Source organism: Schistosoma haematobium, chromosome 3, assembly GCF_000699445.3.
Source record: "Schistosoma haematobium chromosome 3, whole genome shotgun sequence".
NCBI lineage: Eukaryota > Metazoa > Platyhelminthes > Trematoda > Strigeidida > Schistosomatidae > Schistosoma > Schistosoma haematobium.
The window spans coordinates 13,123,522-13,150,268 of NC_067198.1; the positions used below are offsets into that span (position 1 = coordinate 13,123,522).

Sequence of the window (26,747 nt, forward strand, 5' to 3'; positions counted from 1 at the left end):
ACAAGGAAGACAACAAGAATAATGGGACGCCGTCGCAACCCAGTTATCAAACTACAAGTAGATCCCAGAAAGAAATCTTATTCGGGGGAGGTGTTGGGTCGGCTTCCGGAGAACTTCAACGGAGCCTCCAGAGGCCCAAAAAGGAGCCGAAGGGCCCTAGCCAATCAGAGTACGATGGAACGCTCGAGAATTCCAGCGTGGCGTGCTACCATTGGTCGGTAGCATAATATGACGTTAACGGATTGGCTGAAATATGATGTTGATTTAACAGACGCCAACATCTATAAATACCCTTGATTTTCTGTACTAGAATGAACCTTGGGATAAAGTGTTTTCTCTCATACTTGTGTCTTCTCTCTGGAGTTCAAGTCGCTGTGTAGTTCTAGTTTGCGGGTTACGGGAATAGCTTAGGAATCGTATATAGCGTTCAACCTACAGGACTTATCACGTTTTCCCAGTGAAGTACTCATTTGTTTTGTTATTTTTTGTCTACTGCATTACTAAAAACTTTTTCTTTTATGGTCTTTAATATACATTAGAAAATCTTCACTGAACTTGTCCTACTAGAACAGTGGAAATCAAGATTAATGGTTACATATCTTGTTTTTTAATTGATTCATTCGATTTATGTTAAAATAACAATAAAAAGACTGTTTGATAAAATCCCTTAAGTACATCATAGTTGGTTATTAATTATTTGTAATTATTTAGATCCCATCGTTTTTGTTTTTAAGATTTGCATTGTAATCAGTCATGTTTGACATATATTCATTCCGAGCCGATTGTCTCGGTACTGTTGTTAAGTCAAAAGTATTTAATTAAAGATGGATAATGATTTACAATGGAACCCAGGACGTGCATTTCGTTCTAGTTTGAACTTGTAAACTATATTTAATTGCATTCTAGTGTTTATTTCACTGGTAGTCTCTATCCAACTTTACTTAAATCAATTTACCTAATCAATTGAACTATAACTTATGTAAAATTAGAACGAATATTGCTAGATGAAGTTATTTCATTTCATCTCAAATTATTTGTTTTTGTCGCTTTATAAAAGTTTATCAAGGGTGCTAATTGTATGAACTATGATTCCATGTATTTCTCATTTACTCCTGATAGTACAACCAATCAAATGGTCAATCAATAAAATTATTGTGAAACATTATAAATTAACTAATTATTGTATTATTTGTTGTACTCATATTTTCTCTAATTTAATATTTCAGATTCTTTTCTATACTCGTATGATGGAATCGAAACCTAATAAGTAAGCTGTTTGTTTAACATGATTTAATATATTTACTTTCGTAGTGCTATAGTGTGGTTAGGATCTGGGATTAAAAGGCAAAATTACATTCCTTTACTCATTCTGATTTTTTTGTCCAAGAAACGATATTCATGTATTACATTAACATGGACTATGCTCAGTACAATACTCAGCATATGTTTTGTTATAACTTCAAGTATTTTTCGTATATACGATTTCTACCTAATTATTAGTCAAAATGGGTATACAATCAATATATAAATGAGTGTATTTTCGATTAAAGTCATCTTCGTGTTCTGGGATTGATAAATCTTCACTTGTATCAGTATTTGTGTTTTTACTTTCGCGTCGTGGGAGTAGCGGTAGTTTCTCGTTTTACAAGTAAAGTAATAAGCGATTCCGACATAACAATTAGCGACGATCAGATATAACAATCGGTGACGCAGTCATAACCGTCGACCACATGTCATAACGGTATCTAAGTTAAAAATTCTGAAATAATTATCACTTAAATAAAAATAACTTATTATTCGATTTATTGACATAAACAATTTTTCAGTAGTTTTAAAACTTTAGAAGAAACATTTAAATGGTTAGTTTATTATGAAATCTTTGTGAATCCTCTTTCATTGTTCAGACAATTGTCGGTACTCAGAAAAATATCGGCTGATATAAATTGATTGACAAAGATCGTTTTGCCAATTTGTGGCGGTTGGATCCTTATGTGATTCTAACTTATTTAAAATTTTCGTAATGTAATTTAGAACAACATATATGACTGTATAAAATTATGTTCAGTTAGACCTTCATCAGACTTTATTATTTGATAACATATGCATATATTAAAAAATATTAAATCAGTCAATGATCACATTGAAAGAGATTGTGTAACTGTACGTAACGGGTAAAACTTACAAACTGATAATACGATGACAGGTATACTAGTAGTGATAAAAATGATAACAACTTGAATCAATGCTTCAATATAGAAAATAATTCAAAACATTAGAACATGGACATAAGAATAACAATCGTTAAAAATGATTATGATACTGGAAAATATGTAGTAAAGGCGGTGAATAAAAATCAAGGATGTAAAGAATAAGTAAAATCTTTTTTTTTTAATTTCATACTTGACTATGAAAGAAGCAGGGGCTTTTAAATTTCTTAAGAACACATAAACTAGGGTTGAAGGTTTAATTCTCTATAGCTCCTACTATTTATAGAAGATGAAGTCATTTGCTGTTGTAAAACAACGAAGCTATACTTTAGGCCGTATATTAAAATGAAGCTTTAATTGAAAACCGTTGTCGGCTTATACGTGTTGTTCAAATTTATTGCATTTTTTCATTAATAATGTACACTAGATATATCTTTCTGAATACATCAAATTAATCTACATAGAATTCCCATTTAAGCCATTGTTTCATACTTTTGACACCTGCATAGACAGTTATCAATTCTGCATATACTAGGCGTGATCCTATATTCTATATTGTACCAAAATCTAATACTGAATAAAGCCATTAATATTAATAATGATAATACAAAACCAAGTGTTTACCGCCATAGCTGTTCACTATACTGTATCGGTATTCCAGAAAATTCTCGTAAACACAAATAAATAAACCAGATTAACTAAATTTTTTTATAAAACAATGAGTTTTCGTATTCTTATATCCACGTCACTTATTAATTATACTTGGGAAAGCAATAAATTACTTCAATCCCGACGACGCGAAGTATGAAGAGCAAGACTGGTACAAATGAACATTTATTAACCCCAAAAACACGACGACGACCCCTTTCAGTAATACACTCACAATATATATTGATTGTACACCCATTCCGATTATTAATTACGGTAAAATCACACATATAAAATATACCGAGAGTTACAATTAAATCACATGCTGCATGTTATACTAAGCATAGTCCATGTTAATGTAATACAAGAATATTGTACCTTTAATAAACGCATCAAACTCAATTAAATTAATGTTATACAGAATAAAATATCCCACTGGGAAACAAAACAAACACTACACTAAATAATCGTTACAATGAATTAACGGAAGTAATGTAGAACAAAAGCCACAATGAGAAAAAGGATGTAATTTTGCCTACTTATTCCGTCATATCACCTTCCGTTCTTTTTGAGTGGATACATAAGAGTAAGTTTTCCGTAGGGGGTCCATTCATGGATTGTTGTTTTTCTTCTTACTTACTGGGATCTCAACTAGTCGCGTGGTCGTGTTCCTGGTCCCTGATAGGTTTTTATTTTGCAAGCTTGATATTCCATTAGTATATCTTTGGCAAGTTTTCCAAATCTTGAGTAGCTACGATGTTTTTACAATCTCGTCTTTTTATATGATTACTGTGTTTCGTCCATATTATTTCTTCCGCTTTCACTTCATAAATAAATGTTTCACTTACCTATCGTGATCTGGAATTGCGGAAATCCCGCACCCAATGTGCTTCACCTGAATGAAAATTTCTGGTTTTGACACAGCGTTGTTCACTGAACTGCGGTTTCATTATTTCCATTTCCTTCGATCTTAGTATTAGATCTTGTGGCACAATTTGTACTTTTCTCCTAAACATATTTTCTATTGGTGATAATTCGTTCAATATCACTGGATTCAGTGTTGGTTGGCGATTTAGCAAGAACATTTGTATTATTTCTTTGACTTCCCTTTCTCTCCTTCTTTGTAATAATCCTTTTTAATCAATCAATAAGACGCTCCGTCTTATTCCATAGAAAAGGTCGATCCTAAAAATACACACCTCACCTTATCCCACGTATTTCCGTATCTGGCGGTAATGTTCCAGCAACTACGGAGCCAACACGAATTTCATAGATTCCAGGAAAAACTGACATCTCACTTAGGCACTTCTGTAAACGAGGTTGACCCAGATGTTGCTTGGAAAGTTATACAAACTGCTGTGCAAACAGCAGCGACATCTACTTGTGATTTGAACCAAAGGGTCACGAAAAAACAGTGGATTTCTACTAAGTTTATTGCACTGATAGATTCTTGTAGACCCAGCCCACCAGGCTCTGAACACGATGGAGAGCGTAAACAAATCAGATCTAGGTTAACCAAAAGTTTAAGGAACGACCACGAGCAGTGGTGAGCAACGAAAGCGAAAGAGATGGAAAAGGCAACGGCAGTAGGTAACACAAGACATCTTTTCAGACTAATAAAATAAACTGAAATTAACAAGTCAAGTGTGAGACAATCGCAGGAAAAGATGACGCACTTATCTGCTGTCGGCTTAGACGTTTAGAGCGGTGGGTGAAACATTTTAAGGAGCAGTTCAGTTGACCTTCAGCTACTCTACAACTACCCATCATTCCCAGACAGCCTGAATTGAACATTGAAGTAGGTCCCTCAACTCCAGCAGAAGTTTAAAAGGCTATAGTTAATCTGAAACGAGGAAGGGCAGCTGGTCCAGATGGATTGGCTCCAGAGGTCTTTAAGGATGGTGGTTCAATTTTAGCGATCAGGTTGACTAATATTTTAGCTAAAATCTGGGAGTTGGGTGTGATCTCATCTGTCTGGCCACAATCACTGAATGTCCCAATGTATAAAAAGGGGTCAAAATCATCATGTGATAACCCAAGAGGGATTAGTTTAACTAAAATACTAGCCTCGATAATTATCGGATGCCTAACAAAGACTCGTAAACTGTGAATACGAGAAAACCAGGCTGTCTTCAGACCTGGTCGTGGCTGCATCGACCACATACTCACCATTCGTCAGGTTCTAGAACATAGGCATACTTATCGGCGTCCGACAATGGTGGTCTTTCTTGACTTAAAAGCAGTATTTTACTCTATAGACCGAGAGGTTCTGTGGTAGTGTCTGTCATTGAAAGGTGTACCTCAGAAATACATAAACCTTGTGGAGGCTCGTTACTTGAACACTACCAATGGAGTCAGAGCTTATGGCGAACTGTCATCTGATTTTGCAACCTCAAGTGGTTTCAGACACGGCTATCTACTATCTCCATTTCTGTTTAGTTTCATCATAGACTTTCTGCTGGAAGTAACGTCCCAGTCGACTGAATTCTCAGGAATCGATCTCCTATCAGGAAGTCCACTTATCGACTTAGAATACACAGATGACATAGTCCTGTTTGGTGAAGACGCTGATAAAATGCAGAGTCTTTTGGTAGCACTAAGCAATAATGCCAGAATGTTTGAAATGCGCTTCTCCCCCTCTAAATGCAAGTTGTTGCTTCAGGACTAGCCTGCGTCAACACCTGAACTAAGGATAGGGAGTGAAGTAGTCGAACGCGTTGACAACTTCACTTATCTTGGAAGTCCGGTCAGTTCCTCCTGAATAGCTCTAGTAATAATGGTGTCATCCCACTAGGCAGAAACTCCTGGTATTGCACCTGTCGTAATACCAATAATTTGGAATATCATTGCCTTCACACTGAAGGGCGATTGTTGGTACTGATACTGATGCATATGGAACTGGTCTTTTAAGTTTGAAGACAGGTTAAATGTTCGATTGCAGACATAAAACTGCTTTCTTCACCGTTCAACACTCCCACTTCACTGAATATTGAACTATATTTCGACTTAATACGTTTAATAAGAGAGTTTATTTCGCTACTAGTGAATTTCTGAGTTGAGAGTGAAACCCGTGAACAAATGAAATTTAGTAGCATATTCCATAATGAGAGATGCTATATCCAATCAATCCCAAGAAAATCGAAGTCATGACGATTTGTGGGGCAACATTTACCTCAGGAACTTTTAGACCTGAATAAGACATCATATTCAATTCCACCGGCCGGTTTTATTAGATCACCGAACGCATTTCTGTCTCCGTGTGACATGTGAGGACCCTAGTGTACGCAAAGTATCACGAAAAATCAGAGGAATATCTGACTGCGTGTCAATCTAAAGTCTGATAGTTATTCTATTTATCCAGATTTCAATATATTTCCTTTTTACAGACAGTTGTACACTCAAAATATCAAAAACAATATTAACATCCTTACGTGAGACTGATTTGGATCTCTATTCACCGTAAAGTGAAGCACTATAACTCCGATATATCAAGATCTCTCTTGGTTGTAGGTTTCTGTTTCCCCCATTGTTATTATTACACTACCTTACACTAATCTGTTCGTTGTTCTTTTTTTAATGCTCCTTACCTTTCATTTTTTTCCTTCTTCTCTTCAAATTCTCATCGTTTTGTGTGGCGCATATGTATTTGGTGCCCTCTTGTACCAATATTTATGTGTTCAAATAAATAAGTATACGTATTATTGTCAAAAAATTGACCTTTATGCATCTAGTTACCATGCGTCGGTTTCTAGTTGTCTCACTAATTTTAGAGTAGAGCTGTGTGTTTCAGTAACTTTTTGAATTAATTATGTTTCCTGGTCAACTTTAGTTTTATTTCAACCGAATAGTGAACTGTAGCTAGTATTGTTTGAATATGCTCTAAACCTTTTTCGTGCGCAGTCAGGTGATATAAATCCAAAACTTCATCAACTGATGACATTGTTTTTACCTTGTTATCTTTATAAAATATAAGGATATCCTTCTACTTGACTCATCATAGATAATCTACACTTTGAAGATATCCTTAATCAAGTAGAAGTAACTGTTCCTATATCGCTTTCAATAGCCTGGTTTCACATATATGCTCGTTGTCAAAAGGAAATAGCGGATTTATTTGCCATCCTTGTATTACTCGTGTAACGTGAAATTAGATTCCTTTTTACATCCCTATAAAATTAGGAAGAAATATTCCTTACTCTTGCTTTACATGTTCATGAAGAAAAAAAAGGAAAATTCAAAGTTCACGGTGACTAAAAACAGACTACTAGTCATTTATGAAAATATTTTAATGTAGTTTATTATGATATTGAAAATATAGTATGAGGATGTGTGATGCGAACTCGCATTCCCACTTATTCCTGCAGTAGACACTAACAGCTGAATGCACATAGCGAAAGATGTATAAATTTGCTTCACGCCATTGATAGTACTTATTTTGGTTTTCGTTAATTTTATTGATTACTTCCAAAAAATGATTTGGTTTTTCGATTATTACATCTTACATATATCACAGTTTTTTATATACTCTATTCACGAGGCAAACTCCACCTGTAGCACTTCTAAGGCTACTACCGGTCCCAAGCCCGAGTAAAGGAGGAGGGTTAGGTGTGGGGTCGGCAAACTCATCCCATAGAAAAAAATCTTGCTAAAAAAGCTAACCAGATTAAACAAATTAAACCACTTAAACTGTTCCCTGAGAGTTAAAGGAAGAATTATGAAGTCTCATAATGAAAGCCTAGATTCTTCGGAGGTCACGATGCCGATGGTTCTTCTAACAACCAAAGCAACAATTTTTATAGGTACATGGAACGTCCGAACAATGCAAATCAAGAGTGGAAGAGCAGCAGGACCTGACAATATACCAACTGAAACACTAAAGTCAGACATGGAAGTAACTGCAAGCATGCTTCACACTCTATTCAGGAAGAGTTTGGAGGAAGAAAAAGTGCCGACAGACTGGAAAAAAGGACACCTCATTATGATATCAAAGAAAGGAGATCTGAGTAAATGTGAGAACTATAAAGGAATCACACTACTATCGGTACCAGGAAACGTTTTCAACAGAGTGTTGCTGAACCGGATGAAAGGTACATTAGACGTCCAACTCGGAGATCAACAGGCTGGATTCCGTAAGGATCGGTCGTTCACAGACCACATCGCCACACTACGGATCATCGTTGAACAATCAATTGAGTAAAATTCGTCATCATACATCAACTTCCCTGATTATGAGAAAGCATTTGACAACGTGGATAGGAGATGACGATGGAAACTTCTTCCGCACTGTGGTGTACCTGAGAACATCGTCAATGTCATGCGGAATTCATACGACGGACTACACTGCAAAGTCGTGCATGAAGGTCAGCTGACAGACGCATTTCAAGTAAAGACCGGAGTCAGACAAAGCTGCCTATTCTCCCTCATACTCTTTCGTTCAGTGGTCAACTGCATTTTGAAGACCTCTACATCTGAGAGAAAACACGTATTACAATGAACAGCTCGGAATCAATTAGATTTGGACCTGGACCCTCAGCCCCATACACACGAACAACTGCAGATGAAGACAAACAGTGTACAAGGAACCCCTGCATCAGTAGGCCTCAACGTACACAAAGGGAAAAGCACGATCCACAAATACAACAATAGGAACACAAACCCAATCACACTCAACGGAGAAGCTCAGGAATATGTGGAATCCTTCACGCATCATCGATGAACAAGGAAGGTCCAATACAGACGTAAAGGTGACGATTGGAAAGTCAAGGACCGCATTCGTACAGTTCAATAACAAATGGAACTCGAAACAACTGTCAACCAACATCAAAGTGAGAATCTTCAATACGAACGTCAAAACAGTTCTACTGTATAGAGCTGAAACTTGAAGAACTACAACCATCATCAAAAAGATAGAATTATTTATAAACAGTTGTCTACGCAAGATACTCAATGTCCGTTGACCGGATACTATGAGCAACATTTTACTGTGAGAGAAGACAAAGCAGCTTCCATCTGGAGAGGAAATTAGGAAAAGACGTTGGAAGTGGATAGAACACACTTTGAGGAAATCACCAAACTGCATTACGAAGCAATGGCTAACTTGGAATGCTGAAGGTAAACGGAAAAGAGGAAGACCAAAGAACACATCGCGCCGACAATTGGAAGCAGACTTGAAAAGAATGAATAGCGACTGGAAAGGATTGTTCAGGGCACAGTTGAATGGAGAGTGCTAGTGAGTGGCCTATACTCCTCCACGAGGGGTAACAGGCGTAAGTAAGTAAGCACTTATTGATCAAACCAAGTTTTGTCAAATAATCTTATATAATGTTTTGTCTAGTTTTTATGTATGGAATTTGGTTGTTCCATTTTAGAAAACTAAAGCAACAAATCAGTCGTGTTGATATCAACATTTAGATTGTTAAACAGTAGAGTGAAATTAAATGAATTTTGATTTATTGTTCACCACCTCAGTTACTACTGAACATTTAAATTTGAATATTATTTAAACTACTTTGTCTTGGAAACTTTATTTATGGATACTGGATTCTGACAAATAAAATTATACCTTGAAGTGAATAATAATTTTTAAATTCATTATTGTTTGCGTGACACACAAACTTCAAATAGTTTACTAATCATTTTTCCATCTTCCTCTGTGTGATTTATATATAATTTACATTTTAATTCATTTCGGGTAGTTAACCTAGATTTTGAGTGGTTTATTCATGGTGCATTAGGTTGGTTCTGGATAGTGATATAAATTTATTGCGAAGATAATAGTAATGTTAACGATCTTTTCCATTTCTTTACTTGCTTATTTCTACTTGTCCCACCGATTTTCCAGTCTTACTGTCGATGGATATTGGTTCGTGCATACGTACATGGTTATGCCTTGGGCTTTCATTTCATCTGTTCACTTATTTGGTGGGGAGGGGGTTTGTGCCAGTCTATACAATGTTTAGAAGTGTGAAGAATTTAAAGTGCAATCGTGCTATCACGTTTTCCTAAGTAGTTGCGTTGTCTGACGGCTGCAATGTAATCTTCAGGCAGAATAGCCCTCTGCCAGTACATCATATGTTAACGCTTTCTAGAGTTAACCCATCCTGATTGTTGTGGTGTAGATTCTTCTTACCTGGAGATTTGTTTACATTCAACGAATTATTGAATCGATAAGACTTAGTTCCGATTTATCCGTATTAGGAAATTTCATACTAATTCTCACGTTTAATACTAAAAAAATGTAAACCATTTCTATTGCCACTGTTACTCTTTTAGTTGGTTCTCAATGGCGACTTTTGAAGGTTTCTGTCTCCAGGTTGGTGAAAGTCGCACTTTCTCTGAAGCAACATTAGCTTCGTATTTAGTGGACTCTCTCCAAATTATTGTCCAGCATTCGAAATTGGTCGACCAAAATCCATAAAGCAAATGCTTTTTGTGAGATGTGTTCGACCTATCAAAAGTAGGTTTCGTATATGATGGAGCTAAAACTGTGACAGTGATATTTGAGAAGTTCGAGAGAATAGGTTGGTTATGAGATAAAATTAGTTCTGAAACAAGTAGGGCATGGGAAAAAAGGTAGGCTCCTTCGAATCTGCCCTCCGTTTCCTTTCAACGGCCTTTGTAGAGGCGGTAAAAGCACAAAATAACTGCTAAGAACGTCAATTTGGCATTCTGTGTTTTGTAGTGTACACTTTAGTTCTGTTATTGCTTCGTAACTTGATCTGTGATCCCAACTGCTGTAGTAAACGTCAACACCTTTATATAATTTATTGATAAGGTCCACAAAACAACGTAAGAAAGATAAGATTACGTTAAATGTTATAGATACACGGAGTTTTTGTGAGTCGCTGTTAAATAAAGAAGGAGAAATGTCAACTCAACGACAAGTCTTAAATATTTGTTGTACTTCTTTCAGTTGTTTTTTTCCCAAGGAATAACTTTTTTTAATAATTAATGCGTGTTGTCTATACGTCATAGAATCTTACAATATGTCTCACTACCATCCTTGTAGTAGTTCATGGATGGTTTGTGATCCGCGGAGTAGAAGACTGTCATCCAAAGAAAAGCAAAACTTGAAGCCAGTAATATTGCACTCAGTCAACAGATGAAGTTATAGAAAGTATTAAGGAGAGAACTAGTAAGCAGGTTACCGCTGCTGATGTCAAAACTATGAAAGCTAAACTCCACTGGTAAGTGTATAGAAATATATTTCAGGTTGTACTCGAAAGCAGGTAATGCGTATGCTGCGACAAAACAGTGAAGTTAGGGAGCATGTAGAAAGCATTATGAAGTAGATCTAAGCACTTGTGAGTGCAATTATAGAATATTTGTTACGTGTCGATATCCTTGCCTTCATCTGCTACTGACATATGTTAAAAGACGAACTCTTACTGGCAAGCTTAATCACTTACGAAATATAAACTACATAGCTCATCAAATTCTTAGGCATTGTTGTAGATGGAAGTAGTACTTTTGAAAGTTGGACTGCAGTGACATTGGCATCATTCCCAGACATGAGTTTCACATTTTTTGGGTGTTAGTATAAAAATGTGAGGATCCACTGTTGTGGAATCATCACAGTAAGTAGTGTGATCAGTCTGTTTCAATTTTAGTCCGTGTTTCCCCCTTCTAAATGCAAACTTGTCTTCGAAGACCTAGACGCTGTTGGAGGGACAAGGAAGATATTTGGTGGTGAGGCTTAAACGTCGTAAACGATGGTGATTTTTCAGTTACCTTTAATGTAACTGATAGATGAAGAATTACGAAGATAGCCATTCTCTTATAGTATTCGACATTAGTGAGATGTGTCTTCGGAGCCTTTTGTTCGTTTATCTAATGCTTCAGTCCTCCACACAAAGTTCCATTTAATTCGATCAATTTGAGTTATATTTATATTTCTTCGGTGAGTATGCTACTGCATTGCATCTTGACTGATTGGACGATATTAGAAAATAAAGTGAAAGTTAGAGCTACAAGTGAAGTTCTCAACCTCGATTTCTCTCTTCTGGTTAGTATTCACTCACAGAATGGACGGTGAAATGCTAGATGTGATACACATGTTGAACACTGAGGGGTAGATGTACTAAATAATTCACGGACACGTCCTTTTCCGTTTGCTAGTATCAATGAACTGCGTGTGATATATTGTAGTCCAAAAGAAACTTAGAGTTGCACTGAATGAGAAGTTCCTGAATATTAAAAATTTGCTCGATAACTTATCCTTCTGTTGTAGTGACTAGTGCTATTTTCAAGCCCATTAACATTGTTCTAGCTCTCGAACAGATCAACTCATTTACACTTCCCAAGCCACATTTCGACCCTGTTAGTTATTCACCTATTAACATTAACTGTCTTTGTACGAGCGTATGGGTGTGTATTGCTTACTCTATTTAACACATGTCTATAGGTTATTTTTGTCTGACTATAAATATTGAGTCTCGCTTTATCGACCCGGGTTGGCTTGCTATCCTTCTCCGCTTCGAATCGCTTTCTCATATATATATTCATAAGTTTGAATCTCACTAGTTGATTCGAATCTCCATTCAATTCTTTATTCGACTCTTAATTCGCCTCTGTATTTTCGTGCTCGCCAGCTCCTGTCAATATTTGCACTCGAATTCTTTTGGTGTTCCTGTGGCTTAGTTATTTGAACTATTTGATGATTAACTGCAATCGGCACTTCCTGTTGTCTTCTGGATCCATACACTGTTCGGACTACTTTAATAACGGTTTTCAGGGCGATTGATGTACGAAGACTCAGGACTTGTATGGAAGGCAGTTCACTACAGCATAACCCCACTTCTCATGTTCTGCGAATTTAACTAAAGTAAGGAAACTGATAAAGATTTGGAAATCAGACAATAGGTATAGTAAGCACTGTGGATAATTACAACTGCCACTAGCAAGCTTCATATTCAGTAATCCTTAAAAAATAGTGGAATTTCCGTATAGGTCATTTTGTTTGAACACAATTGCTCATATTGTCAGGTTTGCGCTCTAGAACCATCTAGAATGAATTCTTGTTATTAAAAGTTTCGGAGGTTTTGAATAGTAAGAATTATCGTAAGTGCCCTTAAGACTATTGAAATGGACATCGTAGTAATTGTTTGTTGTAGCACTGTAGCCGCTGTATTATCACGATCCACTTTCTATTTCTGCCATTTTCGGGGTCTATTATAATTACTTGTGCGACTGATCATTTACTTTACGTGGGGAATATGTTATCCAGAACTCCACGATACTTGAACCAGGTGTAACAATCCTTTAGCTAGTTAAAGAGGAATTTCGGTCGCACTGGTTAGTAAGTCTTCAAAATAAGTAGCGATACTTCGATATTGATGCTGGCGTTATTAATCCTGTCCATTACATTATTATCTTTGGGCTTTCTGTCAAGCATCCCCACTAGATCACACCTGGACACTCCACACTGCACGTCTCTAAAGACCACTAGTTGCTTTATATTCCATAGAATACAGTATATTGATTTTACTTCTCATATACTTTTGCATTCCATCCCCCTTAACTTCTCATTTGTCTGACTTTGGAGTCGTTCCTCAAAAAGAGGTATCAATTGGTTGGTCTCCGTGATCATCTTCACAGTTTAGTATAATGTTCCCAAAAATCTTACTGAAGAAGGTGAATTACTGACTCTCTGAACTAGCTGAAACCACTGAAATTGGTTCAATATGAACGCACGTCCGTACCGTGAAGAGGTATATCACGCATCTCTGTTTGTCTATGCTGACAATAAGTTTGCCTCATTTTGACATAGTATACATTTCAATTATCAAATCCTTTTGTATATATGATATCCAGCCTCCTTATTATGAAATAGTCATGAACTCACACTATTCTGGTCTCATTTGGTCGAAAAGTTTTATTCAAAGTATGATACTATATAAACTTTATTTTCATATCATTAATCTCTGTGGCCGATAATATAACGGATCATAATGACATAGGAATAAACAGACACAAAAATTTATCGAAGAAATAATAATTAACTTACTTGCATACATAAAAACTAGACAAAACATTATATAAGATTATTTGACAAAACTTGGTGTGGTGTTTGAACTAACTAACCATTTGAACTAATGATTCTTTTGTACTGGTTGAATGCTTGATTTCGAATTCTAAATACAATGCATTCGTTTGTACCTGTGTCTTCTTAATTCAATTGCGTTAATCCTGGAATTCCTAGTTCATACGATAATTCTAATACTATATTGGCGTCGCGATGGAGCCTGCAATGGAAAAGTGAGATATTCATTCAACTCCTGAAGCTTTTGAAGATTACTTTGAAAGGTTCGAAATCTGGGCTATCACCAAGGAAGATGATGAGGATCTTAATATTGTGGCACACTTCCTCACATTCATTGGAAAAGAAGTATACAGCTTATTAAGAACTTTGGCTATGCTGGAAAAGCCCATTTCGCTTCCTTATACAGCTCTCAAGGAACTGCTGCTAGACTATGTTCAGTATACAAGTTTCGAATGCGGCAAAGGAGGGAGATCTCGTAAAATGATTCATGAGGATAAAAAAAACTCCACTACATTATGTCATTCCAACCCAGTTCATACTCAAGATTATGCAGACAATTCATTGAGGAGTTGCAATGCATTTCACGAAGATGGGCACAAGTTTAGTCAGTGTTTGTCCTGTGGCAAGTTCCACTCTTTTAATTCATGTAAATTTCGTAATTCTAAGTGCTTTAAATGTGGTGATATTGGACATATTCAGTCAGTCTGTAATACTACTGTTAATCTTACTGCAACTAATATTAAGTCTTGTAATTCTGATTCTACTGAGTCGAGTATTCATGATGATCATTTATCTTTATCAACGATTTCAAAAGACAGTGTAGAGTCATATGGCAGTTCAGAGTTAAATGAAATCCAGAATTCTTGTGAGACAACAGTTCCTAATCAACCGATTTATCAGAATTCTCACGCTATTGTACCAGTTATGACTTTTCCTAATGATTCACATATTTCTAATGAAATTACTTGCAATTCTGAGGAAAATATGTTAAATGAACCTAATCATGATCGGAAACCTGATGTGGTTTGGATAGATGCTGATTTTTCTAACGATCCTACGCTCTGCAATGACAGTCCTAATGAATTTCATGAGAATATTTCAGAAGAATCAAATCTTGATGTCATATCATATATTACCTATCCACATAATGCATTTGATCCTTGTGAAAAACCTGCTCAATGCGAAACACGAGTACTAAGTGACCTCGAGTTTGATTACATTTCGGATGATTCCATATCAACTGCTGTTTACCCTTATCACGAAAACAGTTCTAATGTTTACTTTAAACAATGTGAGAAATATGTTTTAAATGAAGCCACACTATTCATAACATGGGGATATAAACATCCAACAATATTTTGTGGGGGAGGATAGTGTTGAAAAATCTATGGTTCGAATTCTAGATATTAATGATTTCAGTACAAAACCGACATGCCTGATGTATACAATTCCAGGTGAGTCTTTCGTGTCTATAGGTAACCCTCGTGCTATTGATAGAAGAAACCAGACAAGTAGTGAATAGGTCTTTCTTTCGATCTCAGCGCAGTCACAGTGGAGCGTGGGATTATCTGTTCAGACAAACAAAGGCTCTCAACATTCAATATAAGATAATAGGGAATATAACGCTTATACAAAACAAGGAAGTGAATGAATACTTGAACAATACTGTTTTGGCATATGCTTGGTTGTTTGAGGTCAACTCTTAACCAACCAACCTAAGCTGTTACATTAGCTTCCCCCTAGAATCGACTTCCGTAGGAACGTCGGTTCGATTAACCTAACTATCGAAAACACCTTAGTTCTATTTCTCGTCCCAAGGGAAAATTATCAACTCGCTCACTGTTTGACTTACAATCAGTGACGACTGACGCTGTCAACGATAGTCCATGGATGTCTCTTCATTTACTAGCTTGTCATCTTATTTTGTAGCACATGATTTCTTCTACAACTATCGCCGACGGTTTGCTGCGTGCTTTCAAAAGAAAGTGTGAGAATGTGGAATAAGAATATCTGAGGAAGTGCCGCGAGCGGGCTACCCAACACCATGTTGGTGAGGTACGATTTTTCCGTGCTCAGACCGGCTATCAGGTGTTTACTCACCTGCCTCTTGAGTCGCCCTCAAGTAAAACGTAAAGAAGAATCTACTTCAAAGGTAATGGTGAAAATCAAGCAAACCTGAAGAACTGCTCCACTGCCTGCATAAAATAATAAGATACAAAATGGAAATACATAAATGTAATTGATAATTGTTCGGTTCCATGTAAGTGCTTGGTCTCCAGAACGGATTGGTATTCTGGAAGGGAATAGACATAGTGTAGATATCTTGTGCACGAAAAACCATGAAAAAAATACTCTTTTGTAATGCATATATGTAAAAGGGTGAACTTGCTAGAAGTTGGACTCTTTAACAAAATCGTTCGAACGCGTGACCTTGAGCCTGTGATGACCGCGTTTTACAACTAGGTGCGTCACCAAGGGTGCATCAGAGTACTCCACAAAACGGAAAAGAATACATGGTTAAGAAGCAAAAAAAATTGTGTAGAGTATGCGGATCAAGTACAGTTGTGTCAAATACCCTTTTCTGGTTTGATTTAGGTATGCATGATATATTGAAGCAATATTTCGTCAGTTCATCCAAGTAACGAATTGGTTTGCACCTCAGAAGTGTGTAAGTCCTATTACTCATTAGTATTATGAGTGATTAATTGGTGTAAGGAAATATTGAAGTCACTTCCTCCGTGGTCTGATGTGGCTTAACGGCTAAGCACGCGGTCTAGCATTCAGGAGGGCAGAGGTTCGAGTGCGTGTGGGGCCTGCGTTTTTGTTCACCAGACCCACCTTCAATACGATGTTTGTTGCCCGTAAGTCGCGCACATATGAGAGAAAAAATGACAAGAGGACAGATTGATATACCAAGGTGCCATATTGGAAAAGTATAAGTTCTTTGTTTACATGAATATTATTACTATAGAAAAAAAAACTACAAGTTTAGTAAATTTCCATTTTACGTTATATTTAAACCAAAGAATATATATATATGTATATAGATATATATCAGTTATTGACGTAAAATGTCTTTTTTATAACGCTAATGTTAAGTTCCAGGACTTTGTATGGGCCACTAATAATAATTGGTTTAACGTTAGCATAGTCGTGATATTCATATTGTCAGTTCAATGTTATGATTACTAAACAGTTCCCTTATAAGTTGTTTAAAATTAGGTATGTGGAATCAATGCGGCTGACATAGTAACCTTACAGTAACGCACTGTACTATATCTTCACGGTTATTGATTCTTAAATGTCAGAAATTAAAAAAATCTGAATATTGCCAATAAAGATGGGTTATATGATCACACTAAAAGCATGCTGCAGGGAAACTGGTTAAGTCATTACGTAAGTTTCCTAAACATGAAAAAAAACGTTGAGAACTTTAATAAGCACTTGACCATGGTTTAATCCAAAATGTTGTCTAGAAAACTACTTATTAATAGTAGTATTAATCGTATCAAGCTACTAAACATATCCTCAACCGAAAACTTTTAGAAGTAGTTCATATGGTATATATTGTATAGCCAGTCTACGTGAAAAATGTATATAAATATATAAGAAGTACAGCCAACATAGTTAATTAACCAGAAAAAGAAATTAAAAAACTCGCCTGGGTTGCTTTTAGAATTCGTTGTATTTGCCAGTGTTAGTTGTATGAGTTTGATTAAAATCCTCAGCCATCGTTTCGGAATACCTAGCTTATGTGTCCAGTATTTTAAAAAAATATTTAACATAACACGTATATATCAAAGGTAAAAGGTCTGGGGAGTTGTCGGTGAGGCGGAATGAGGAAAAAAATTATTTTTAAGTAGATGCAGGGTGTGATTAGCTGCGTGGTTAGATTTTATCCTGCGGCCGAAACTGTCAACATCCTTGACTGACTAATTGGATGTGCCCAGCGAACCGTTTTAGTCATTTGTAAAGATTTATTATCTTTACATTTCGATTCCGTAATGGATTTGTCAGTTAAACGATCTAACAACACGTATGGTGGTTCATGATCTAGATAAGCCGGCTTTAGCCTATCAATACTTACTGTGTCGATGTTTCCATGTTTTTCTATCACGAAATATTTAGATTTTCTTGAGATGACTTCGAAAGGACCTTCAAATGGAGGACTGAGTGGTGCTTTTATTTTGTCACATCTTATCCAGACGTGCGTGCAATTGCTTAGGTCTTTAGGTATATATACGGCGCGCGATTGTTCACGAGTATTAATCGGCTTAATTTTAGACATGTGGTCCCGTAGTTGATCTACATAATTTTCTAAATTAAGTTTTTGACTGTTAGTATTAGGGTTAATAAATTCACCTGGTAGTCTCAGAGTTGTTCCGAAAACCAGTTCCGCAGCTGAACACTGTGCGTCAGTTTTGACAGATGTTCGTATTCCCAACATAACTAACGGTAGGAATTCTGTCCACTGATTGGGGTTTGAGTGAGATATAAGGGCGGTTTTAGCTGACGGTGAAAACGTTCTACCATCCCATTAGCCTGAGAATGATATGCAGTGCAGCGTATCCTATTGGAGCCTAGAAGTTTAGCCAAGTTATTAAATAGTTCGGATTCGAATTGCGCTCCTCTATCCGTCGTTATTGTTATGGGTGTACCAAAAATGGTTACCCAGTTCTGCATGAAAACTTTGGCTACTGTTTCCGCTGTGATGTCCGCTATCGGGATGGCTATAGGGAATCTGATAAATCGATCTATGCATGTAAAAAGATAATTGAAACCGTTTGAACGTGGTAAAGGACCTACCAAGTCGATATGCACATGGGCAAAACGTGCATCTGGTTGCGAGAAAACACCTATGGGTGAATTTGTGTGACGATTAATCTTTGATTGTTGACATGCTGAACACTCTCTAACCCATTTGTGTACATCCTTCTGTAAATTCGGCCATATATATCTGGCATTGATTAGTTTTGTTGAAGCTTTTGCGCCAGGATGAGACAAAGAATGAAAGTTATTATATATCAGCTTTCGCATATTTTTGGGAACGAAAGGTCGCGGCATTGCCTTGGTCGTGTCACAATAAATTAGAATACCATCGATAGGTGATGGGAATTGTTTTAAATTAAGACTTGAATTGTTTGTTTTAAGTAGGTTTTGTAATTCTAGGTCCTGCTCTTGTTCGTGTCTCAACGTTTCGAAGTTTATTGTAGACTGCTGTAGCACGTTCATTTCTAGTCTGGATAAAGCATCTGCCGCCTGATTGTCCTGACCTTTGACATGTCGGATATCGCTTGTGAACTGTGATATATAGTCAAGTTGTCGGACTTCTCGAGGTGAGTATTTATCGGCTCTCGCTTTTAATGCATTCGTCAGTGGTTTGTGATCCGTAAAGACTATAAATTCCCTACCTTCTAACATGTGTCGGAAGTGTTTAATGGTCAGGTAGATTGCAAGAAGTTCTCGGCCGAAGGTAGAATACCTTGTTTCGGCTGGAGCGAGTCTTTTCGAGAAGAAAGCAATTGGTTTCCAGGCGTTTTTAACCGGTTGGTTAAGGGTACCGCCTACTGCTTTATCTGAAGCATCCACCATCAAAGCAAGTGGGGAAAGAGAATTCGGATACATCAACGTAGTTGCTTGAGCCAGTTTATCTTTAAGCTGTTTAATAGCTTCGATGGCGTCAGAAGGCAGTTTGAATTCTTTTGGTTTTCCTTTAAGTGAATCTGTCAAAGGTTGCATTAATTGTGCACAACCTGGTATGAATCTGCGATAAAAGTTAATTAGACCTAGAAAACTTCTCAGTTGTGTTAGAGAACTAGGTATGGGGTATTGTTTGATGGTATCCACTTCTTTTTTGATAGGTTTAATCCCTTCTGGGCTTATTGTGTGACCGAGAAATTCTAAAGTTTGAACACCGAAAACACACTTTGATGTATGTTTATTCCATGTTCATCCAGTCTTTTCAACACCGCTTGTGCATGCTGTTCGTGTGATTGCAAATCGGGGCTGGCAATTAACAAGTCGTCTATATACCCCTGCGCAAATGGCATATCTCGAAGTAGGTTATCTATGAATCTTTGAAATGTCTGTGCCGCATTTCTCAGGCCGAATGGCATGCGTACAAACTCGAATAAGCCAAAGGGTGTAGTAATAGCTGTCTTGGGAATATCTTCATCAGCCACCGGGATATTGTGATATGCCCTGACCAAATCAATTTTAGTGAATATGTTCATACCCTGTAAACCGTTTGTGAAATCTTGGATATGAGGTATTGGGTACCTATCTGGTACGGTTTGACGGTTTAGGGCTCTGTGATCCCCGCACGGTCGCCAGTCACCTTCATTCTTCTTTGGGACCATATGCAAAGGGGATGCCCATTGACTATCAGAGGGACGGATAATACCCAATTGTAGCATATAATCAAACTCGGCCCTAGCGATTTTGAGCTTATCTGGTGCTAGTCTCCTGGGTTTTGCAAAAACCGGTGCACCTTCGGTTTTGATAGTGTGACTTACTTTTAGTTTGTCTTTAGAAGGCTGTGGGTTTGGTTTAGTTAAGTTTGGAAATTCCGCGAGTATATCTTGGAATTTCGCTGTTGTTACTGGGGGAGTTTGAATCAAGTTAAGAGAGCTGATGTGACTTTCTTTGCCTTTTGTGTAATACGAAGTTTCTTTTAGTGTTAATCGCCGTTTCTTGGTGTCAACTAGAAATTCGTATCTCTCTAGAAAGTCCATCCCCAGTATTGCCAGATCTAAGTCGGCTACCGTGAAAACCCAAGGGAATTGCCTCCTGAACCCCAAATCTAGGGTTAAAGTTTTCTGCCCAAATGTCGCGATTTTAGTTTTATTTGCAGCTTGAAGTGTCATTGATGATGTTTCTCGACTAATCTCAGTTTTATTTTGAGGGATGATGCTAAGAGCAGCGCCAGTATCCACCAAGAAATTCAAGCCAGAGTTTCTGTCTCTAACATAAAACAAGCAACTGTTTAGGCGCCCCTCCTCAGTCGTCGCGACCTGGGGAGGGGTTACTCGTTTCCCGCTGCCTTAGGATTATGCTTAGGCCAGGCGCATGGTTGCATGCACTTGGTTGAGTTGACACCAAACTTCCAGTGGTACCAACAAAACTGCCCAGATTGTCTGGACATTTGTGACCTGTTTTGTGACTTGGATCGTGGTCGTTGTGGTGACCTGCTCCTGTTTCTATGACCCATTTGCATTCTGGTGACAGCCTCAGTGAGACTCTTAACACTCGCAATGAGTCTTTCTATTACGGGGTCTTTTGCTGATTCTACTTTTTGTGTGTGATTTATTGTGCCTGATCCAGTTGGAGGACCTCTTTCCATTATTCTGTCGGCTATACGCGCTAAATGAGATAATGAGGTTTCAGGATCTTGTGCATCCAAACAGTGTTGGACGTAGTGTAACAGCTTAGGTTGGTTGGTTAAGAGTTGACCTCAAACAACCAAGCATATGCCAAAACAGTATTGTTCAAGTATTCATTCACTTCCTTGTTTTGTATAAGCGTTATATTCCCTATTATCTTATATTGAATGTTGAGAGCCTTTGTTTGTCTGAACAGATAATCCCACGCTCCACTGTGACTGCGCTGAGATCGAAAGAAAGACCTATTCACTACTTGTCTGGTTTCTTCTATCAATAGCACGAGGGTTACCTATAGACACGAAATTGGTGAGCCCTTTTGAACACAAATTTAACCTCATTTTTGTTATTAATATTATATTTTTTGTACTCAATCGTAAAAGTAGACCTGATTATCCGTAAACTAAGTTGGATATATAAATAGTTTTTTCTTTTTCTTAATTACCTTAAGTTATTCGTGTTATAGAAACCATTTTTCGTGCTAACTTTATTGCTATATTTGTCACATACCTCATGTCAGACTCAATAGAAACCCATAATCTGGATGATTTGTCACCAGTGGAGATAGACACTGTTATGACTACGAAATCCCGACTTCCAGATTTTGATCGTAGTGATCCTGAGTTGTGGTTTGCTCAACTAGAGCATTATTTCACGAGACACAATATCAAATCTGAAGGGATTCGCTATAGAGATTTGTGTTCTATCCTTCCTCCTTCAGTCGCCAAAGAAGTCCGTGACTTGATCTTAGATCCACCATCACCACAACCATACACCATCTTAAGACGAGAGATAATGAACCGTTTATCATTATCAGATAGCCAAAGAATTCAAAGACTTTTTCAAGGTGAAACACTAGGTGATCGGTCGCCGTCACAGTTTTTACGTCATTTCCAAGTCATAGTGGCTGATAACACAGTGGGTGAAGCAGTCCTAAAACAAGGATGGATACAAGCTCTCCCATGCTACGTCCAACACTGTTTGGATGCACAAGATCCTGAAACCTCATTATCTCATTTAGCGCGTATAGCCGACAGAATAATGGAAAGAGGTCCTCCAACTGGATCAGGCACAATAAATCACACACAAAAAGTAGAATCAGCAAAAGACCCCGTAATAGAAAGACTCATTGCGAGTGTTAAGAGTCTCACTGAGGCTGTCACCAGAATGCAAATGGGTCATAGAAACAGGAGCAGGTCACCACAACGACCACGATCCAAGTCACAAAACAGGTCACAAATGTCCAGACAATCTGGGCAGTTTTGTTGGTACCACTGGAAGTTTGGTGTCAACTCAACCAAGTGCATGCAACCATGCGCCTGGCCTAAGCATAATCCTAAGGCAGCGGGAAACGAGTAACCCCTCCCCAGGTCGCGACGACTGAGGAGGGGCGCCTAAACAGTTGCTTGTTTTATGTTAGAGACAGAAACTCTGGCTTGAATTTCTTGGTGGATACTGGCGCTGCTCTTAGCATCATCCCTCAAAATAAAACTGAGATTAGTCGAGAAACATCATCAATGACACTTCAAGCTGCAAATAAAACTAAAATCGCGACATTTGGGCAGAAAACTTTAACCCTAGATTTGGGGTTCAGGAGGCAATTCCCTTGGGTTTTCACGGTAGCCGACTTAGATCTGGCAATACTGGGGATGGACTTTCTAGAGAGATACGAATTTCTAGTTGACACCAAGAAACGGCGATTAACACTAAAAGAAACTTCGTATTACACAAAAGGCAAAGAAAGTCACATCAGCTCTCTTAACTTGATTCAAACTCCCCAGTAACAACAGCGAAATTCCAAGATATACTCGCGGAATTTCCAAACTTAACTAAACCAAACCCACAGCCTTCTAAAGACAAACTAAAAGTAAGTCACACTATCAAAACCGAAGGTGCACCGGTTTTTGCAAAACCCAGGAGACTAGCACCAGATAAGCTCAAAATCGCTAGGGCCGAGTTTGATTATATGCTACAATTGGGTATTATCCGTCCCTCTGATAGTCAATGGGCATCCCCTTTGCATATGGTCCCAAAGAAGAATGAAGGTGACTGGCGACCGTGCGGGGATTACAGAGCCCTAAACCGTCAAACCGTACCAGATAGGTACCCAATACCTCATATCCAAGATTTCACAAACGGTTTACAGGGTATGAACATATTCACTAAAATTGATTTGGTCAGGGCATATCACAATATCCCGGTGGCTGATGAAGATATTCCCAAGACAGCTATTACTACACCCTTTGGCTTATTCGAGTTTGTACGCATGCCATTCGGCCTGAGAAATGCGGCACAGACATTTCAAAGATTCATAGATAACCTACTTCGAGATATGCCATTTGCGCAGGGGTATATAGACGACTTGTTAATTGCCAGCCCCGATTTGCAATCACACGAACAGCATGCACAAGCGGTGTTGAAAAGACTGGATGAACATGGAATAAACATACATCAAAGTGTGTTTTCGGTGTTCAAACTTTAGAATTTCTCGGTCACACAATAAGCCCAGAAGGGATTAAACCTATCAAAAAAGAAGTGGATACCATCAAACAATACCCCATACCTAGTTCTCTAACACAACTGAGAAGTTTTCTAGGTCTAATTAACTTTTATCGCAGATTCATACCAGGTTGTGCACAATTAATGCAACCTTTGACAGATTCACTTAAAGGAAAACCAAAAGAATTCAAACTGCCTTCTGACGCCATCGAAGCTATTAAACAGCTTAAAGATAAACTGGCTCAAGCAACTACGTTGATGTATCCGAATTCTCTTTCCCCACTTGCTTTGATGGTGGATGCTTCAGATAAAGCAGTAGGCGGTACCCTTAACCAACCGGTTAAAAACGCCTGGAAACCAATTGCTTTCCTCTCGAAAAGACTCGCTCCAGCCGAAACAAGGTATTCTACCTTCGGCCGAGAACTTCTTGCAATCTACCTGACCATTAAACACTTCCGACACATGTTAGAAGGTAGGGAATTTATAGTCTTTACGGATCACAAACCACTGACGAATGCATTAAAAGCGAGAGCCGATAAATACTCACCTCGAGAAGTCCGACAACTTGACTATATATCACAGTTCACAAGCGATATCCGACATGTCAAAGGTCAGGACAATCAGGCGGCAGATGCTTTATCCAGACTAGAAATGAACGTGCTACAGCAGTCTACAATAAACTTCGAAACGTTGAGACACGAACAAGAGCAGGACCTAGAATTACAAAACCTACTTAAAACAAACAATTCAAGTCTTAATTTAAAACAATTCCCATCACCTATCGATGGTATTCTAATTTATTGTGACACGACCAAGGCAATGCCGCGACCTTTCGTTCCCAAAAATATGCGAAAGCTGATATATAATAACTTTCATTCTTTGTCTCATCCTGGCGCAAAAGCTTCAACAAAACTAATCAATGCCAGATATATATGGCCGAATTTACAGAAGGATGTACACAAATGGGTTAGAGAGTGTTCAGCATGTCAACAATCAAAGATTAATCGTCACACAAATTCACCCATAGGTGTTTTCTCGCAACCAGATGCACGTTTTGCCCATGTGCATATCGACTTGGTAGGTCCTTTACCACGTTCAAACGGTTTCAATTATCTTTTTACATGCATAGATCGATTTATCAGATTCCCTATAGCCATCCCGATAGCGGACATCACAGCGGAAACAGTAGCCAAAGTTTTCATGCAGAACTGGGTAACCATTTTTGGTACACCCATAACAATAACGACGGATAGAGGAGCGCAATTCGAATCCGAACTATTTAATAACTTGGCTAAACTTCTAGGCTCCAATAGGATACGCTGCACTGCATATCATTCTCAGGCTAATGGGATGGTAGAACGTTTTCACCGTCAGCTAAAAACCGCCCTTATATCTCACTCAAACCCCAATCAGTGGACAGAATTCCTACCGTTAGTTATGTTGGGAATACGAACATCTGTCAAAACTGACGCACAGTGTTCAGCTGCGGAACTGGTTTTCGGAACAACTCTGAGACTACCAGGTGAATTTATTAACCCTAATACTAACAGTCAAAAACTTAATTTAGAAAATTATGTAGATCAACTACGGGACCACATGTCTAAAATTAAGCCGATTAATACTCGTGAACAATCGCGCGCCGTATATATACCTAAAGACCTAAGCAATTGCACGCACGTCTGGATAAGATGTGACAAAATAAAAGCACCACTCAGTCCTCCATTTGAAGGTCCTTTCGAAGTCATCTCAAGAAAATCTAAATATTTCGTGATAGAAAAACATGGAAACATCGACACAGTAAGTATTGATAGGCTAAAGCCGGCTTATCTAGATCATGAACCACCATACGTGTTGTTAGATCGTTTAACTGACAAATCCATTACGGAATCGAAATGTAAAGATAATAAATCTTTACAAATGACTAAAACGGTTCGCTGGGCACATCCAATTAGTCAGTCAAGGATGTTGACAGTTTCGGCCGCAGGATAAAATCTAACCACGCAGCTAATCACACCCTGCATCTACTTAAAAATAATTTTTTTCCTCATTCCGCCTCACCGACAACTCCCCAGACCTTTTACCTTTGATATATACGTGTTATGTTAAATATTTTTTTAAAATACTGGACACATAAGCTAGGTATTCCGAAACGATGGCTGAGGATTTTAATCAAACTCATACAACTAACACTGGCAAATACAACGAATTCTAAAAGCAACCCAGGCGAGTTTTTTAATTTCTTTTTCTGGTTAATTAACTATGTTGGCTGTACTTCTTATATATTTATATACATTTTTCACGTAGACTGGCTATACAATATATACCATATGAACTACTTCTAAAAGTTTTCGGTTGAGGATATGTTTAGTAGCTTGATACGATTAATACTACTATTAATAAGTAGTTTTCTAGACAACATTTTGGATTAAACCATGGTCAAGTGCTTATTAAAGTTCTCAACGTTTTTTTTTCATGTTTAGGAAACTTACGTAATGACTTAACCAGTTTCCCTGCAGCATGCTTTTTAGTGTGATCATATAACCCATCTTTATTGGCAATATTCAGATTTTTTAATTTCTGACATTTAAGAATCAATAACCGTGAAGATATAGTACAGTGCGTTACTGTAAGGTTACTATGTCAGCCGCATTGATTCCACATACCTAATTTTAAACAACTTATAAGGGAACTGTTTAGTAATCATAACATTGAACTGACAATATGAATATCACGACTATGCTAACGTTAAACCAATTATTATTAGTGGCCCATACAAAGTCCTGGAACTTAACATTAGCGTTATAAAAAAGACATTTTACGTCAATAACTGATATATATCTATATACATATATATATATTCTTTGGTTTAAATATAACGTAAAATGGAAATTTACTAAACTTGTAGTTTTTTTCTATAGTAATAATATTCATGTAAACAAAGAACTTATACTTTTCCAATATGGCACCTTGGTA

General features: G+C 37.5%; 1 protein-coding gene across 1 annotated transcript in view; it reads left to right on the forward strand.

Annotated features, from left to right (window-relative positions):
- Positions 1-10,384, forward strand: part of AP2A2 (AP-2 complex subunit alpha-2) — a 52,035-nt gene extending 41,651 nt beyond the window's left edge. Inside the window, exons 21-22 of the mRNA XM_051213041.1 lie at positions 1,227-1,267; positions 9,224-10,384. The gene's annotated coding sequence lies outside the window, so the exon portion shown is untranslated. The remainder of the gene's footprint in view (positions 1-1,226; positions 1,268-9,223) is intronic.
- Positions 10,385-26,747: the final 16,363 nt, after the last annotated feature.